The sequence below is a fragment of the Pseudophryne corroboree genome, chromosome 3 (assembly GCF_028390025.1).
Source record: "Pseudophryne corroboree isolate aPseCor3 chromosome 3, aPseCor3.hap2, whole genome shotgun sequence".
NCBI lineage: Eukaryota > Metazoa > Chordata > Amphibia > Anura > Myobatrachidae > Pseudophryne > Pseudophryne corroboree.
In genome coordinates, this window is record NC_086446.1 from 207,677,146 (window position 1) to 207,693,715 (window position 16,570).

The 16,570-nt window shown below is 42.1% G+C and overlaps 1 protein-coding gene across 2 annotated transcripts in view; it reads right to left on the bottom strand.

Moving 5' to 3' along the window:
- UNC5B (unc-5 netrin receptor B) overlaps positions 1 to 16,570 on the bottom strand; it is a 218,252-nt gene that overhangs the window by 118,968 nt on the left and 82,714 nt on the right. The window lies entirely within an intron of this gene.

Sequence of the window (16,570 nt, forward strand, 5' to 3'; positions counted from 1 at the left end):
ACTGGATGTAATGATGTCCGAGACAGCCGGAGGCACGGGTTCACGGCTGGGCAAGGATTTTTTCCTTTTTTAAAGCAGCAATCATGTACAAGGCAAAACCATGCCCTGTACATGATTACCGCTTGAAAAAATACATCAAGGTTCAGCTGGGAACCAGCACCTCCGGCCAACTCGGACATCATTACATCTGGCCACATGTCTGTAGTTATTCCTGAAACAAAATATTATCCTTTGAACAATATTAGCCCATGATTATTCATTCACTCTCCTTGAATGTGCCAAACATGTCAATGGCATTAAAACCAAGCAGTCAGTTAGCGCCCTACACAATAGGATTGTGTCCAATTAGGTCATACACGTAGCTTCAGCTGAGTATCTTCCACCATAACTGGGTTCTGTTAGATGACAACAATAGGGTCATCTTCCAACTGCAATTATTAACATACTTGATAACTATCCATTAATACCCCTTTCAGACATAGGACCCGGGAATTTCCCTGCTTCAGACCCGGAATTTTCACCTCTGAAAAATCCCTGGTTTTTGCTGGGACCCCCTTTCACACTGAACCTGAGACCTGGGAAATTCCCGGGTCGACCCCTTTCAGACATAAGCCTGGTCTGCCCTGGCAGCCAGGTCAGACCAGGCTACTCTAATGTCACATGTCTTACATACATACATACATACACACACACACACACACACACACACACACACACACACACACACAGACGTCACACTCGTACAATTACACACACGTCTTTCACATACACGTCACACATACATGTAATATACACACACATGCCAAATTCATATATACACACACACACACACACATACACTCACTCTCAGGCACTCCAACAGGCCTGTTTTTTGGCTGCGCCGGCTGCTTCAACTACTCACAGCAGCACGGACTACAGCAGCCGGCACATGCCCCCTCTTCACTCTGGTCTCCTTGAGGCAGCCCCGCCAATCAGGTGCGACCTGGGAGCAAATTCCCGGGTTACACCTTTCAGACCTAAGCCAGGTTGTCTTCCCGGAACTTGAGTCCCGAGAAAAACCCTGGTCAATTGCAGGGTTGGCAACCCGGATCACGTTCCCGGGTCGGTGCCTTTCAGACATACCAAATTCCCGGGTTGATGCGCATTCAGACCTGATCGTAGCAGCAAATTTGTTAGCAGTTGGGCAAAACCATGTGCACTGCAGGGGGGGGGGGGGGGGGGCAGATATAACATTTGCAGAGAGAGTTAGATTTGGGTGGATTATTTTGTTTCTGTGCAGGGTAAATACTGGCTGCTTCATTGTTACACTGCAATTTAGATTTCAGTTTGAACACACCCCACCCAAATCTAACTCTCTCTCTGCACATGTTATATCTGCCCCCCCCTCCTGGAGTGTACATTGCTTTGCCAATTAGAGTACAGTTTTGCTGCTGCGATCAGTTCTGAATTAGGCCTTAAATGCCATGTGTGGTAATTTTAAGGCATACTTGCCTACCTGACCCTCTCCATGAGGGAGAAAATGCTCTGTTGCTGGACTTTCCTGGTATTGTATGATTGCCATCACCTGTGGTGAAACACCATTCTTAAGGCCCATATAGACGGGCCGATGCAGGAGAGATGTGTGCTGAGCGAACCGCTCAGCACACATCTCTCCCGCCGCTCAGCACAGCGCGATCTGTGCTGAGCGTGCGGGGGGAGACGAGGGGGCCGCTCACTTCACCCAGCGGGTGAAGTGAGCGACCCGCTAGATTGGCCTGCACGGCAGGCCAATCTAGCAGCAGCGATAGCGATACGCGGGGCTGCGCATCGCTATCGCTGTGAGGGGTACACACAGAGCGATCCTGCTTAAATTCTAAGCAATCTAGTCAGATTGCTTAGAATATCGCTCCGTGAGTACCCCCCTTTATCAATTAACTAGCTTATCACAGGTGATGACAATCATACATTACCAGGAAAGTCCAGGAACAGAGCATTTTCTCCCTCATGCATAGGGTCAGGTAGCCAAGTATGTTTTAAGTTATTAAATTAAATAAATCGGTAATATCACAGGGGTGTGTCTTTAAATCTAGAAGAACATTATCTGATTTACCTCAATTTGTTCTTTGTGGAGCTTGCAAATACAGAAAACACTTTTAAACGTACTTATTTATGAGAAAAAAAATGATTCAGCGCTTAATGGGAAAGCTATTAAACCACTATTAAATCATGAGGAGACGACGTGAAGTGACAGCACTGACTTTGTAGTGAGGGTAACCTGGCTGATATCCCAGTGTTAGCTCTGTATGACAGCAATTCGCTTCATTCTCAACCACAACAGATAGGAAGACATGCTGGATTCTTGTAAAATGCTGGAAATATAGAAATTCTGTATACACACACATACATATATATTAAAAAATATACATATATAGATGTTGAAAAATGTTATTTAAAAAAAAATAGTATATAATGTATTCACAATGGCCTTAAATGGATATTAATTGACACAGCAACTATATTAGTTATTATTATTATTAGTCATGCCTAAATTTGTGTTGGTGATCTGCAAATACCAACCAGAAATATATTTAGCAAAAAAAAAAAAGTTACCATGCCAAATCTTTCAAATATGCATACGAGATGAAAAACTGGCATTACATATTAAAGTCTATTCATTTAGCTACTATAGGAGAGGTAAGCTGCGGGGGTTGGGGGGGGGGGGGGGTGCAGGGTGATTAGGTTTAGGGGTTGGAGGAAGGGGGGTATTAGGCTACAGCCCCAGGGAGCTAGGTTTAGCCTGTGGCTATGTTAGGTTTAGGCACCACTGGAGAGGGTTAGGTTTAGGCTGCTAGAAGGGAGGGTTAGGGGGCTAGTGGGGGAAGGTAAAGATACTTACATTATTCTGTATAATTTACAAGTTGTTTTTTTTTTTAAATTAAGCAATGCAGTAGGTGACAACCTACAAATCCCTCCCAATCAATGTATGGCTTATCCTGTTCTATATCTTCTACTGAAGACCCTGCTTTACAGCTTATTATAACCTAGAAGCAGCAGCCCTCTCCTGTAACTACTTGGATAGTCATGCTGCATAAGCACTGTTCACCTTGACGCAATAGGTTGGAGCCAAGTTACTTAAATATTCTGCACATTGCATGGCAAGCATTATTCTGGCCAAATTGTTGGAGTCCTACAAAAATAATTTTAGCACCGCAAACCTCAATTGGTAGACCTTAGCTTTCAAAAAATCTGGTTGGAATTATATTTAAAAATACATAATATTTTATCATTTGTTTTGTGCACTGCAGAGCGGTGGATATTTTTTTGCAAAAATCAGGTTGATTTCATAACTAGTCCCCACTAGTGTATGAATTAAAAAGAATCTGTAATTGGGTAAAAGAAAAAAAAATAAATCTATTACAGCTGCACAAAGATAATGAGCTGAACAACAAAATGCACCCTTCTCTGTTCTAAAGAATGGCTGGCAGGGCAGAGACTGGCAGAGCTACAGACACCAGGCAGTGAATAAACTATAGAGGTCTCTGTGACAAAGAGCATCTATTTGTGTGACGCTACTGAATGATTTCTGTCCAACTCTTCATTACTGCTTTACTTCTATTATCTCTTTGGCAATGATTACTCTGCTTCTATAAATACAAATAATTAGGGCAATTCTGTCAGGACAACACAATATTTTCATATCTTACTATTTCAGGTCTTTAATTTAGGTCTTGTACAAATGAGGCAACTGAAACAGCACAGTAGTCATCCCTTATTGGAAATGTGTACACGGGTCTTGTATACTTCAGAAAACAAATATTGTAATTGTTAAGTGTTATTAAATCTACCTATAAAGGCACTTACCACTAGATGTGTCTTATCAAGAAAGCTGCACAATATAATTCTCATCACTTTGCCTCCTTTGCACCTCCCTGATAGTATTGTGTGCAAATACAGTAGCAGTCTATTCCAACCATGGTTTTTACCAAGAAAGGGGTCGACATTACCTGCCCAGAAATCAGAATATATGGTTCTGGTTTTAGCCAGTGGAAGCTATTAGGAAATGGAGCCCTATATTACGTGGGCATAAATATGCCAAGGGAGGGCAAAAACCAGACAGCATCAAAACAGTAGGTACCCTACAACTACTTTTTAGTAATCTCAGTCAATTTGTTATTGCTAGAACAATCCGTAATCAAATAGAAGAATAAATCAGACCAAACATATTATATCTCATATTATTATCATTATAATAATATATTTTAAAAAAGGTTAATTGAAATAATTCAAGGTCTATTTCTTCATTTCTGCAGCAAGAAGAAACCACACAGGGAATACATACGAATTGCCGGCGGATGGGATGCAGGTGGTCATATGACCGACAATGGCATCCTGAAACACTGAATCCAGACCCCCCTTACACTAACGTCCCATTGCCTAACCCCAATCCCCCCGCCTAACAATACCCCTCCCCTCCCCACAGCCTAAACATTACCCCCCCCCCCAACCCTTCCTGAGGGTGCCTAACCCTAACCCCCTCCCTGCAGCCTAAACCTAACATGAGACCCCCTCACCAGGAGGCCCTTTCATACTTATGGTTGGAATGGCTACGGTCAGGATTCCGGTGTTGGTATTCCTAGTGTTTTCAGAGTTCCAGCACCGGGATTTTGGCCATGTATCGAGATTCCGGCACCGGTATTTCAGGCACCGGCATCCTGACCACATCCCATCCACTGGTACTGGTGTTAAATACAAAGAAAAGGGGGAGACTGCATAGTTTGTAAATACTTTAAACAAGTGGATGCTAGTCCCCATTATTTCTTTGTGGAAATAAATGAAAAAGGGAATTCTAGAAGTCACTTTAGACACACAGAAAAATAAACAAATTAGTTTTCAATACATTCTAGTCACCAAGGTACACTTTTTATTTTTTTAGTGCAAGGATGTCACTTTTTGGCAGACTATTTATATATTTTTTTCTCTATAGCAAATAGACTGCATGAAGACAAAATTTTCTGCCTCTCAGCAGACTCTCATTCCACTATAAATAGATATTTTGACAGATTAAGACAGATCTGTGAATAGAATTCATACAGTTCATTGATATAGTTGATAAATGAATAGATACTGCACTGAGAATTATAAAAGAGCGACTGTACTGGAGGACAGAAAACACAGTAAAGAGACTCTAAAAAATCAATGTAGCTGGCTTTATTATCCATTCTCGACTTCCCACAGGTGAAGCGGGAGCATTTATTAATGGGTACCCTTGTGCATTCTCATATTATCGATACTGGATAAAGTTCTGTATTCATAAAACAAAAAAGTATATAGTGCAACATTTATGTTATTTACTAAAATGGCTCTTAGTGTATAGTACTGACCACATTTCTTGATCATCCAGGTTTTAAAACGGCAGAAATCCAGCAAACAGCTCTGAAAAGCTTAGCCTATAAAAGACTATTACTTATCCTTTATTTAGGTTGCTTAACTGCTGCAAAAAACTATAGGAATATGTTATCAATTGCTTAAATGATCAACACACTGTTCATTTCTATTTTTTGGGGTGAAATAAATAAATATATATATATATATATATATATATATATATATATTTTATTGTTTTAATTGCGTTTTGTTCACCTAGGATCACCAGTGCATTAGAGTCACCCCTGTGTTAGGCTGTTTACACACTTGGTCGACAGCGCAGGTGACCAACTGACCCAGTGACCATGCAACCAATTTTAGTAAGCATACACAGGTACCAATCGGCTGCACGAGCAGTCTGGCCAGACATCACAACTGGGCGGGCATTTAAAGTTCCTGGCGGTTCCTGTGGCCAGCATAACAGGTCAGTTGGTCGTACACACAGACATCTGCACAAATATATCTGTTCAGTGTTCACAGACATATTGGCTGTACATGCAAAACAATGCACTTAACGATATATCACTTGTAGGCTCTACACTGTGTACCCAGCATTAGAGGTCACCCAATACTTGAAATACAATGACCTAGAAGATATAAGTCTCTTATATGCAAAAATAGAAATCCTGGAGTGACCCACTCAAATCCACTGAGATTCTGTTGAATGTCTTGTAGTTTCAAATGGTCTCCATCCAACTTGATGGAACTGAAGCAATATTTCAATTTAGAAGGTTGTAAATTAGTATCAAGAATGCAGAGCTAATGTCTTACTAAATCTTTTAGCTATAAATGCGGTGCTTCAGCAAAGTATTAAGTATGTAATGGCTCTTTTGCTAGACTGGAGCAGGACAAAACTCTGTTGTCCATCACAGGCCTCCGTACTAGATGAAAGCTCTCCAATACCTAATGTATGTGCACTAGGGGAGAGTCTAGTACAGAGGTTCTCAAACTCGGTCCTCGGGGGCACACACAGTGCATGTTTTGCAGGTCTCCTCACAGAATCGCAAGTGAAATAATTAGCTCCACCTGTGGACCTTTTAAAATGTGTCAGTGAGTAATTAATACACCTGTGCACCTGCTGGGTTACCTGCAAAACATGCACTGTGTGTGCCCCCGAGGACCGAGTTTGAGAACCTCTGGTCTAGTACCATGAGCTGAGGGGGTAATTCAGAGTTGATCGCAGCATCAAATTTGTTAGCAGATGGGCAAAACCATGTGCACTGCAGGGGGCAGATATAACATGTGCAGAGAGAGTTAGATTTGGGTGGGTTATATTGTTTCTGTGCAGGGTAAATACTGGCTGTTTTATTTTTACACTGCAATGTAGATTTCAGTTTGAACACACCCCACCCAAATCTAACTCTCTCTGCACATGTTATATCTGCCCCCCATGCAGTGCACATGGTTTTGCCCATCTGCTAACAAATTTGCTGTTGCGATCAACTCTGAATTACCCCCTGAGAGCACTATAGAAACAAGTTTATTGATGGTTTATTAGAACAGAAGTTTTTTTTTATGCATACCATTACATGGTCTTCATATATTAATATAAACAGCTAGTGAAAACCGCACATAGGGGGTAATTCCAAGTTGATCGCAGCAGGAATTTTGTTAGCAGTTGGGCAAAACCATGTGCACTGCAGGGGAGGCAGATTTAACATGTGCAGAGAGAGTTAGATTTGGGTGTGGTGTGTTCAATCTGCAATCTAAATTGCAGTGTAAAGATAAAGCAGCCAGTATTTACCCTGCACAGAAACAAAATAACCCACCCAAATCTAACTCTCTCTGCACATGTTATATTTGTCCCCCCTGCAGTGCACGTGGTTTAGTCCAACTGCTAACAAATTTGCTGCTGCGATCAACTCTGAATTAGGCCCATAGTATACAGAATAAGAGTGAAGCTAGGTACACACTAAACGACATTCTGAGCGATATCTCTCTCAAATTGGCCAGTGTGTACGCACTACATCGTTAATGATGTGTGCTTCCGCAGGTCGTTAACGACATTGCCAGTCGTCTGTACATGCGGGCCAATCTGGGGATATCGTTAACGACGCAGCATGGCCCCCATGCAGTCGTTTGACGCTGTCAGCATCGCCAAGTGTGTATGCACTTGCCGATGCCGGCACCCCGCTGGGACCTGTCGCTGATGATATCACTGGGCACACATTATTGTCTAGTGTGTACCCAGCTTAAGAATAATTCTACTGCAGCTTTGGTCAATGCTAAAACATTCACAGAAAAAAAAGCGTAAAAATCTGCAAATGTTTCTCAAGATTAGTTTACAGCTGTAAAATACCATGGAAGAAAGAAAAATAGCTATCAGTTTGTATTTAAATGGAACTGACTGCATTGGTAGACATTTTTTAAAATAAATCCCAAAATAAACTTAATTGCACAACCAGAATGTAACAAATAGCTCCAGAAGGTGAAGGCTCTCTACAGGGGAGTGTACATATGGGTTGGGTTTGTGTGAACGGCGGTTAGGAGACCGCCGGTCACCATACAGACACTGGGATCCTAGCTTTTAGATGGCCGGCGGGGGTGGTCGCAACTAAGATCATTGCGGGCTTGGTGGCAAGCGGGTTCTATTCCCACTCTATGAGTGTCGTGGACACCCACGAGTGGGAATAGTACCTGTTAGTCGGCATGCCGACTGTCAGGATTGTGAGGGGGCGAGAGGCAGGTGCCTGCATTGTGACCGGCGTATACATATACAGGCCCATATTCTCAACACCACATCATCTAAAATTCCCAGAATATTTTAATTTAAATAAGAAATTCAGTGGCTGACACATTATATGAAGAAAGTACTTGTCCCCTGAACACAGATAATGTTAACTTTCCAGGTACTGGTATATAAACTGTATAGAGTCCATCTAAAAAAACAATTAAGGATAATAAGGAGAAACCCTAGACTGCATGGAACTATTGCATTTCTTCCAACATTGTCCCAGTGCAAACCGATACAATAACCGGGGTGTGGTCAGGACAAGGTGGGGGCATGATACGGCAGAAAGAGGGAGGCTGTAGTGTACAGTTGGTCAAAACAAAAAGGAAATGTTTGCATGCACTAAAAAGGCCATATCTTTAAATACTGGAAATTAGAGATGGTAACTAAGATAATAGACGATTTATGTACAAATAAAAAGATTTATATATAATCAAATCTGTATCATAAAAGACTGACTGTCTACAGCACTTGAATCGTAAAATACGAAAGAAAATGAGAATATTCCAGGAACAGGTCTTATATGGATTACTAAATTCCAAAGGGGGCTATAACAATAACTGCATGTCTATTTAGCCTGATGTATAAATCGCTAATGTAAATTAATGGATATGTGGAGTCCTTTGGCCCTAAACATTTAAATTATTAAACAAGCAATTATGAAAAAGCAGTTATATGGCGATTAAGAAACAATGATCAAACAAGATATAGCAACATACATGAACAAAAGGTGTTGTCAGAAACAAGTGATTCAGGTGCTGCTGGGTAAATGGTATCTACCCATTCTTGCCCATGGTCCACTGTATATGCATTAAAATGGAACACCAATGGAAAATGTAATAAGTATCTACGATCAGCATTTGGAATAGGCCACTATACACAAAACAATTCATAGCGCCAGAGGAATGACCACGGAAGTTCTGAACACTGTTTTACGCCTGTTTGGTTCTACAGCAAGTTAGGAACAGCTTACAGAGATAAAATAAAGGGAATAAAAATTAGCACCAACCCTTTATAGACTTTTTTTTTTTTTTTACATCACTACTAATTTCTTAAGTATAGTTTATGATTCCCTATGTTATACTGGGATGCAGTCAATTTACCTCCAATCAAAATCCCGACGGTCGAAATTCCGACAGCAATTGACCGACGGTCAAAATCCCGACAAGGTCAAAATCCCGACATGGACAAAATACCGACATTTAATATACCGACAAGGTCAAAATACTGACATGTAAAATGTCGACAGGTCAAAATGGCGACATGAGTTTTTCATGATTTTTTCATTGAAACCGACTTGTTCATACTTTACCATCCCAGTGGACCTGGAGGGGGAATATAATAGTGTGCCAGGCGCAGCGAGGCACCGTGCTCGAAGCATGGCGAGCACAGCGAGCCATGCGAGAGGACGCGGTACACTTATATGGTGTCCATGTCGACCTATGTCAACATACACACGAAAAAACAATGAAAAATGCATGTCGGTATTTTGACATGTCAGCATTTTACATGTCGGTATTTTGTCCATGCCGGGATTTTGACCTTGTCGGGATTTTGACCGTCGGTCAATTGCTGTCGGGATTTTGATTGGAGGTATTTCATACCGATCCCGTTATACTTACCTACTTAGCCTTGTAATACAGCTACTACATTGAACCTCTGTGCTGCTCACTCAAGGGAAGATGCATCAAGGCTTGGAGAGCGATAAAGTGGAGAAGTTGACCAAAACACCCAATTAGCCTTTTACTGTCATATCACAGAATGTGCTCTATAAATGACAGTTCGAAGCGGATTGGTTGCTTTCGGCAACTTCTCCATTTTCTCTGTCTCTAAGACTCGATACATCTCCCCCTTCAATTACCACCACTAACTTACCACCCTATTTGAGCTCTAGTTTTGTGTAAGGAGATTTGCCTTTACCACCTCTGATGGGAGGCAGTTCCCATTCTGTGAAGTATTTTTTCCTCACGTTTCCCCTGAACCTATCCTCCTCCAGTTTCAATACTCCCTTCCTGTAAAGAATTTCTCCCTCCTGTACCTTGTTTAAAAAAAACCTCTTGATTTATGCATACCTCCCAACTGTCCCGATTTTGGCGGGACAGTCCCGATTTTCACGGTCTGTCCCGCTGTCCCACCCGCGGGTCGCAGTGTCCCGCGCGTGGGGGGGCAGTTGGGAGATCCCTCCCTGTCACTCCACAGAGCAGCGGCGAATAGATGCTGTGCGCATGCGCACAGCGTCTATTCACGGCAGAGAGGGACAGGGGGCATGACCAGCAGCTCTCACAGCGCTGTTCATGCCCCCATAATGCCGAAAAGGGGGCATGGCTTGCGATCACAGCACTTGTCGCAAAGCCACGCCCCTTGCAATTAGGTCACACCCCCTAAAATGGGCACACGCCTTCGGCGCGCGTTGCTGTCCCTCCACCGCTGAGATCAAAGTTGGGAGGTATGATTTATGTGAACGTTTCATGTACCCCTTTCCATTCTCTAAGCCAAACTGCACAAATTAAGATCTTTTAGACATTCATGGTAAGTTTTGTGGTGTAGACCATGCCAGTGGCGGATACAGACAGGGGCGAAATGGGCGAACGCCGCCCCCTACGCTGCACTGCACCGGGAAAAATGGCCGGGGCCGGGTTTTCAGATTTCAGTACTTCTAAATTCTGAATTCCGCCCGCCCTGGCGCCAGCGACGATCACCTGCTGCGAGCAGCGGCTGAGCGGCAGGCAGCAAGCACTGACACTGCCGGCCGGGCCGCGGCGCGCCTACTGCCGCTGAGAGTGACGTCTGAGGGTGCGAGAGACAGTGTGTGCTGTCAGTCAGCGACGACCTTCCTTCCCCCGTCCCAGTGGCTCCTCCTCCTATGATGCCTCTGCGCAATGACACACACGGTCATGAGCAGTAGGCTTTAGTGGATGCCGAGAAAGCATTCAAGGGCACGCTGGCGCCATTTTGCAGCAGAGGAGGAGCGGGCACGGACTCCATGGAGAGAGCTTAGCTAAAGCGATTGATTGTGTGTGTATGCCATGTCTCCTCCCCTCCAAGCTAAAGTGTTTGTGTGTGTGTGTGCCATATCTTCCACTCCCCCTTCTCCTCCTAGCTAAAGTGTGTGTGCCATGTCTCCCCTCCTAGCTAAAGTGTCTGTGTTCCATGTCTCCCCCCTCCCCTCCTAGCTAAAGTGTGTGTGCCATTTCTCCCCCCTCTTCTCCTAACTAAAGTGTATGATATGTCCCCCCTCCTAGCTAAAGTGTGTGTGTTCCACGTCTCCCCCCCTCTTCCTAGCTAAAGTGTGTGTGTGTGCCACGTCTCCCCCCCTCCCCTCCAAGCTAGAGTATCTGTGTGCCATGTCTCCCCCCAATTCTCCTAAAGTGTGTGTCTGCTCTTGTACCGTCCCAGGCCCCAGTGTGTATGTCACCATGCCCCTCCAAGACAGGGACAGCTCAACGGCCATTTGAGTGGAGTGGTGGGACACATGACTGATCTGGCAGAGGACCTCCAGTCCAGAAGCAGACCTCGGACAGTGAGACATGGGACAAAGATCTGCAGGCCCGCAGCTTGGGGTGAGATACTGTTTAAGCCCTTACGCTGCAATACTCGGAGTAAAGAAGGGGGCAGGCTCCCCTGTGTTTTTTTCCTCACTGCCCCAGTGTAAGTTAATAAGGGGTAGGATTCCCCTTGCCCCCAGTGCCTGCATTATTTTGGCTCATTAAGTGTACTGTAATGTGAATTTCAGCTCATTCTGCGTGCTGTAATGTGAATTTCAGCTCATTCTGCGTGCTGTAATCTGAATTTCGGCTCATACAGTGTGCTATAATGTGAATTTCGGCTCATACAGTGTGCTATAATGTGAATTTCGGCTCATTCAGTGTGCTATAATGTGAATTTCGGCTCATTCAGTGTGCTATAATGTGAATTTCGGCTCATTCAGTGTGCTATAATGTGAATTTCGGCTCATACAGTGTGCTATAATGTGAATTTCGGCTCATTCAGTGTGCTATAATGTGAATTTCGGCTCATTCTGCGTGCTATAATGTGAATTTCGGCTCATTCTGCGTGCTATAATGTGAATTTCGGCTCATTCTGCGTGCTATAATGTGAATTCCGGCTCATTCAGTGTGCTATAATGTGAATTTCGGCTCATTCAGTGTGCTATAATGTGAATTTCGGCTTATTCGGTGTGCTATAATGTGAATTTCGGCTCATTCAGTGTGCTATAATGTGAATTTTGGCTCATTCAGTGTGCTATAATGTGAATTTCAGCTCATTCAGTGTGCTATAATGTGAATTTCAGCTCATTCAGTGTGCTATAATGTGAATTTTGGCTCATTCAGTGTGCTATAATGTGAATTTCAGCTCATTCAGTGTGCTATAATGTGAATTTCGGCTCATTCAGTGTGCTATAGAAACATAGAATTTGTCGGCAGATAAGAACCACTTGGCCCATCTAGTCTGCCCCTTTTATTTTTACATTATTTTTATCTCTAACCTTATTTGATCCTTATTTCTTTGTAAGGATATCCCTATGTCTATCCCATGTATGTTTAAATTGCCCTACTGTCTTATCCTCTACCACCCTGATGGAAGGAATGGCGATTCGCCAGTCTGTATCACCAGTGCGCAGGGTTCTCTCCACTAACTGGCAACATTTTATTAGTAATGGCAACAATAGGAAATTTTAGAAGCGAATGGGAAGGGCATTACTAAGTGGGAGGGGCTATGATTAGGGGGAGGAGTCATAATTCTTAAACCCCCCCCCCCCTAAAAGTTAAGTCTAGATCTGCCACTGGACCATGCACCATTTTAGTTTCCAGTCTTTGTACAGTCTCTCATGTATTAATAGCCTTCTAGAGATATGGCCTCCAGGACTGAACACAGTATTCTAGAGGAGACTGTAAAAATGACCGCTACAGCAGGATTATTACTTCTTGCTTCCTTCTACTGATTCCTCTCCATAAGCATACTGCATCTGACTTGCCTTCCTCATTGCTTTGTTACATTACGTCCCTACCTTTAAGTAATCTTGCCTGAAATAGTGACTCCTAGATATCTTTCCTCCTCAGTAATTTCCATTACAGTACCATTAATACTATATTTATCCTTTGGGTTTCTGAGACATAAGTGCATGATTTAGCATTTTTGCCACACTCTTTACCATTCCTCTAGTGTGTCTAGATACTCAATCCTTTGTTTCACCCCTCCTGGTGTGCATACTTTTGTATCATCTGCAAATAGGCATACTTTCCCTTCAATACCACTGGCAATGTCCCTAACAAAGATGTTAAAAAGCACTGGTGCAAGTACAGATCCCTGAAGTACTCCACTGGTAACATTTCCCTTCTGAGAATGTACTCCATGTACTCCAACTCTGTTTCCTATCCTGCAACCAATATCTTTATCCATTCAACCATCTTAGAATCCAGACTCAAGCTTTCGAGTTTATTTAGCAGTCTGCGATGCAGGACGGTGTCAAAAGCCTTATTAAAATTAGGGTGCAGTTTCCAATAAAAGCTATGTATGAAGTACAGAAGGTTGCCCACTTTGTGAATTACATTACTACTTACATAAGACTACACTGCTGCAACATAATTTGTACACACAATATTTGTAAACTCTCTCTTAAATGCTGTAATAACATGGGTGACAACTGTAAAATAAACATCAAAAAGAAAACAAAACTGGAGAGTCACCTGGAAAAATGAAAACACAAAGACCGTCATGTATTTTTAATGTAGATTCCATAGGTTTATCAGAATGCCACATACACCATCCACGTTCACACAGTGTGCATACCTTTTCTATTACTGCTGGTTTAAGTATTTTGAAACTTCTAAGGTCATTTTGGCAGGGCTGGTCTAAGAGGAGAGGAAGCCAGCATGCAGTCTCTGAGCAGGACTTATCCGCCAGGTAGAATCTAGCAGTGTGCCACAGGTATATTGTGCATGCGCAGATCTCCAATGAGGTGGTGCATGTGCCATTTTCCTCGTGATATATATGCGCCTGCTGGCAGAGAGGTAAGTATAACCTATAGATGCATGGTTTGTGGTGGGGGCTTACAGTGCTCATGCACACTCTGCACCAATTATAGATACACCCATGCCACTTGGAGTGCTAAGCCTACAGACCAAGGGGTCTATTAAGTAAAATATACAGAAGCCACTTCATAGTGATTGGCTTAGCATGTCACCTGTCCCCGTAGCATGCACAGAGTTCGGTCCCAACAGGGTTAGCAGAAAATAAATGTCTCTTCCCCGCCTTCCTCCAGTGCCAGGATACATAACGCCACCCAGATATGGCTTTATATTTTTGAGGGGAGCATCGCTCCTTTAGCTATTCAAATAGTGTTTGTGCGCAGCTCCTATTGAAACCTAGGGCACAAACAAATGACAAGGCAGGGAAATCATTGACTTCTTCTCTCTTTTCTCTATGCTAAATATTAGGGATATTTTATTTATCTATAGTTTAGGCTTTTTTCCGGCTAAAATGATGGAGAAAAGCTTTTTTTTACATTTACTAAAATAAACCCCTATATATATATATTTTCACTATTAATGTGTTATATAATGGAAAACACTAAAAATAGTAATACACAGCAGTTCACATTTTCATCAGGTAAAATAACTATTACATACACAGAATAAAATGAAAACCACAAAACACGGTCATATAATATGCTCATTAAATACAACAAATAAAATATTTGGAGTTCACTGATCTATCTATATATTTATGTAGTATATCTGCGGGAAGGAAGCTTTCCTGAGAAATTTATTTTGGTGCCATTACGGATCCCTTTGGAATAATATAATCTTCCTTTAACAGCAACTCGTAAATCAAAATATTATATTGTACACACCATTATGAAGGGGCTGAGTAATCATGCTCCAGTTGCTTAGAAAATTTACTAGTTTAATCACCAAGAGAAACTTGCTTTTCCCTTCTACTAAGTATTCAACATAAAACAAGCATACAAAAAAATGTAAGATAAACACCTACATCAACATAAGCAACCCACAATCATTGTCAATAAGATATCCATACCGGTCAACAATTATACAACCTAATCTCTCACACACACACACACACACACACACACACACACACACACACACACACACACACACACACACCATGCACTTGATTTCACTCAACGGAAAACAGCTATTTCATTGGCTGAACTATTCAGTAGTATACAAAGTCAATATATAGGCAGCATTCTCATCAGTACTGTCCATGAATCAGAAAGGTAAGGAATAGAAGGTGTCCATGAACGGGTGTTCAGTGGGAAGTGGCTGGGTGTGACCACTCCTATACCAAGACATGGGAATGTATGTGGCATCCCGACGTTCACGATGCCGGCAGTCAGAATACCAGTGCCGCAGTCCCTACCCTGCTAAGAATCCCAATGCTGGAATCCCGAATGTCAGTATGCTGGGGAGGGTTAGGGTTAGGCTGCTGTGGAGGAGGGTTAGGTACTAGGTGGAGGGTCAGGCTGTGGGAGATGAGGGATAGGGTTAGACTGCCAGAGGGGAGAATTAGGGGATGGCACAGGGTATGGTTAACTTACTTTCCAAATAGTGTCAGGATTCTGACTGGCGGGATGCCGTTGTTGGTATTCTGACTGTTAGCATACTGACTGTCGGGATCCCATACCCAACCCCAGGCATGGCTACACATCTTGTACAGTTTCAGGAACCCCCAAAGATGATGTATTGTAGAGTATATAGTTGTTTTTAATTAGTATGTTACTATACAGAACAACAACATAAAAACAAAAACAAACTTTGAACCCATTTGTGTCAGTTGAAAATAAAGAGATAGGAGGAGAATATTTCAATGTTTAAAAAACATAACAAAACATTTAATTAAATATAATTACAATATATAGTTTTTAACACAACATACTATTTTATATTTTCTAATTTTAATATACCTTCCTTTAGCACCTTGTGTGAGTTACAGTTTGCATGGGATGGAGTTATCATTAAAATACTGTTGGAATGTTCAGTCAACATCAAAGTGTCTCTAGCCAATTACACGTTATTATGCAGATAATACCAAAATATTCTGTTTATGACATTACCCCTGACTTAAAACACTTTCAAATCCCAAAGCATAATTTACCTGAAGATCACACAAATCCTAAATAACCCATTTTACATGAATGATCACAGTACTAGAATTATTACAGCATTTGTTCAATTATCATTACCAGTATATAATGATTATTACTATAGGATTGTTATAGCATTTGCAGTGTTGTAGGGAATATTTAGAAAATTATTATTTTTGCCTCCTAAAAGGAGATACAACAGCAAAAAGCAAATAAATTGCCTTACGGAGATACTCTCCCGTGCACACAAGATTATCCTGCTACAAGGCACAGTTTTTCTAACTAATTACAACTTTAAATACACCTTTCCACCAGCCAGAGATTAT